Source organism: Entelurus aequoreus, linkage group LG15, assembly GCF_033978785.1.
Source record: "Entelurus aequoreus isolate RoL-2023_Sb linkage group LG15, RoL_Eaeq_v1.1, whole genome shotgun sequence".
Taxonomy (NCBI): Eukaryota; Metazoa; Chordata; class Actinopteri; order Syngnathiformes; family Syngnathidae; genus Entelurus; species Entelurus aequoreus.
Window position 1 is genome coordinate 13402026 of NC_084745.1, and position 3650 is coordinate 13405675.

Below are 3650 nucleotides of genomic sequence, written 5' to 3' on the forward strand. Positions count from 1 at the left end.
CAAGTATGACACATAGAATGGATCTGCTATTCCCGTTTAAATAAAAAAAAATAATTTCAGTAGGCCTTTAACGCACTACAGTTATACACTACCGTTCAAAAGTTTGGGGTCACATTGAAATGTCCTTATTTTTGAAGGAAAAACACTGTACTTTTCAATGAAGATAACTTTAAACTAGTCTTAACTTTAAAGAAATACACTCTATACATTGCTAATGTGGTAAATGACTATTCTAGCTGCAAATGTCTGCTTTTTGGTGCAATATCTACATAGGTGTATAGAGGCCCATTTCCAGCAACTATCACTCCAGTGTTCTAATGGTACAATGTGTTTTCTCATTGGCTCAGGAGGCTAATTGATGATTAGAAAACCCTTGTGCAATCATGTTCACACATCTGAAAACAGTTTAGCTCGTTACAGAAGCTACAAAACTGACCTTCCTTTGAGCAGATTGAGTTTCTGGAGCATCACATTTGTGGGGTCAATTAAACGCTCAAAATGGCCAGAAAAAGAGAACTTTCATCTGAAACTCGACAGTCTATTCTTGTTCTTAGAAGTGAAGGTTATTCCACAATATTGTTTGGGTGAGCCCAAACTTTTGAATGGTAGTGTATGCCGTAAGACGCACAACTTAAACATAATGTTGTCCGACGCTGCCATAAATATATTTATTCTTTTTTTTTTACCTTCCTTCTATCGCCTCATCCTGCTTCCCAAATGTGTTGGACTGCATAAATGTGAGCTTGGATGACGTTGTTACACATTCCTAATTTGCTTCAAAAATCCTTCTGTGCAAGTCGCTTCCTAGCGGTTCCGCTGATCACACACGTCACAGGAGACCGGCGTCCAGAGTTGAACAAAGTTTTAATATGCATCAACAGTTTTGCTATATGGGCAGCACGGTGGAAGAGGGGTTAGTGCATCTGCCTCACAATACGAAGGTCCTGAGTAGTCGTGAGTTCAATCCCGGGCTCGGGATCTTTCTGTGTGGAGTTTCTCATGTTCTCCCCGTGACTGCGTGGGTTCCCTCCGGGTACTCCGGCTTCCTCCCACCTCCAAAGACATGCACCTGGGGATAGGTTGATTGGCAACACTAAATTGGCCCTAGTGTGTGAATGTGAGTGTGAATGTTGTCTGTCTATCTGTGTTGGCCCTGCGATGAGGTGGCGACTTGTCCAGGGTGTACCCCGCCTTCCGCCCGATTGTAGCTGAGATAGGCTCTAGCGCCCCCTGCGACCCCGAAGGGAAAAAGCGGTAGAAAATGGATGGATGGATGGAGTTTTGCTATATTTGACTTTTCAGTCCTTCCAAAGTCTCTCCAACTCTCCGACTCTCCCCCCTCCTGCTCCCGGCCGCTTACTGTTAAAGACAACAGATGATTGTTAAAGACAACAGATGATTAGATTAACACGTACCACCTGTGAAGTCTAATCACCTGCCAGCTGTGTCTCGCTGTCAGCACATGCCCCCGCGCCTGCCCGATGGTGCTCGTCCTCAGTACCATGGACAGCGGCGGTGACTTTTTCTCCTACAGGCAGCGCTGGCTACACCTCCCCCTCACACCTTCTAATCGAAGTTTGACAGAACATGTGTTTCTATCTTGACTTTTATGACCTCATAATTTATAACTGACAGATTTAAGGGCCTACTGAAACCCACTACTACCGACCACGCAGTCTGATAGTTTATATATCAATGATGAAATCAACACATGCCAATACGGCCGGGTAAGATTAGTAAAGTGCAATTTTAAATTTCCCGTGAAATATCCTGCTGAAAACGTCTCGGTATGAGGACGTATGCGCGTGACGTCACGGATTGTCGCGGACATTTTGGGACAGAATTGTGGCCAGCTATTAAGTCGTCTGTTTTCATCGCAAAATTCCACAGTATTCTGGACATCTGTGTTGGTGAATCTTTTGCAATTTGTTTAATGAACAATGGAGACAGCAAAGAAGAAAGCTGTAGGTGGGAAGCGGTGTATTAGCAGCCGGCTGCAGCAACACAAACACGTAGCCGGTGTTTCATTGTTTACATTCCCGAAATATGACAGTCAAGCTTTACCATTGGCCTGTGGAGAACTGGGACAACAGAGACTCTTACCAGGAGGACTTTGAGTTGGATACGCGCTACCGTGAGTATGCAGCTGCGGCTTCCAAACATTTGATCGCTTGCCCGTACATGCGTGCCGCTATGTGCATGTCACGTACGTAACTTTGGGGAAATATATGTGCTGTATGAACTTTGCGGAGGTGAACAGTACTTTGGGCTGTGGGATTGAGTGTGTTGTGCGGGTGTTTGATTTGTATTGGCGGGTTATATGGACGGGAGGAGGGAGGTGTTTGTTATGCGGGATTAATTTGTGGCATATTAAATATAAGCCTGGTTGTGTTGTGGCTCATAGAGTATATATATGTCTTGTGTTTATTTACTGTTTTAGTCATTCCCAGCTGAATATCAGGTCCTACCCGCCTCTCACAGCATCTTCCCTATCTGAATCGCTTCCACTGCCCTCTAGTCCTTCACTCTCACTTTCCTCATCCACGAATCTTTCATCCTGGCTCAAATTAATGGGATAATCGTCGCTTTCTCGGTCTGAATCGCTCTCGCTGCTGGTGGCCATGATTGTAGACAATGTGCAGATGTGAGGAGCTCCACAACCTGTGATGTCACGCTACTTCCGGTACAGGCGAGGCTTTTTTATCAGCGACCAAAAGTTGCGAACTTTATCGTCAATGTTCTCTACTAAATCCTTTCAGCAGAAATATGGCAATGTCGCGAAATGATCAAGTATGACACATGGAATGCACCTGCTATCCCCGTTTAAATAAGAAAATCTAATTTCAGTAGGCCTTTAAATTGGCCTACTTGTACTTAAAACCAAATTATGTTTTTCTGCTTAACAAGGCATCTCCTCCTAACTATACGCGTTCACATGTCTCCTTAAAAAGTGTGGGGTCGCCCTCATCTCTGACCCCGTCTACTGCCCGAATGCAGCTGAGATAGGCTCCAGCACCCCCAGCGACCCCGAAAGGGACAAGCAGTAGAAAATGGATGGATTTAATTAATTAATAGATACAAATCTTTACAAAAGTTGCAGTTCATACTAAAACCTTTAGATGTCACTAAAAGGCTACTTGGAATGTTCATGTTTTTTTTGTAAAAGTTTGCTGGATCGCTGCAATATTGCGATTATTCTCAGTATGTGCGTGTAATACGCAGTAAAGTTAACATTAAAGATACAAATACTGGTGCTGTGTGCACAATTATGCTTTCAAAAGGTGTTTAATGTTCAGTTTTGAGTGAAAAAGTATTTTATTGTTATTATGGTTGTTATATCTGCATCACACCGCCAGCTGCCTGCAGATTGACTGCTGCCACGCGGTTCCCTCCTAATTAGCAGACAATACTTTTCTTTTTAATCCACTTCTAAGAGAACTCTGTATCTTTGTACGCTGCGCCCACAGAGTGGCTGTACAGGCTGCCGTCTCCATGGTAACACAGGCCGGGCGGACAGGGGGCACCCGATATAAGGAGAGACGGGCGAGCGTTGATGGACTAAATTTCAATATTTACACCCTCAAACAGATGGAAGCCGTTTCTGATGAATTGTTGTTAATAAATATGATGTATGCAGCCAGCACGTAGCT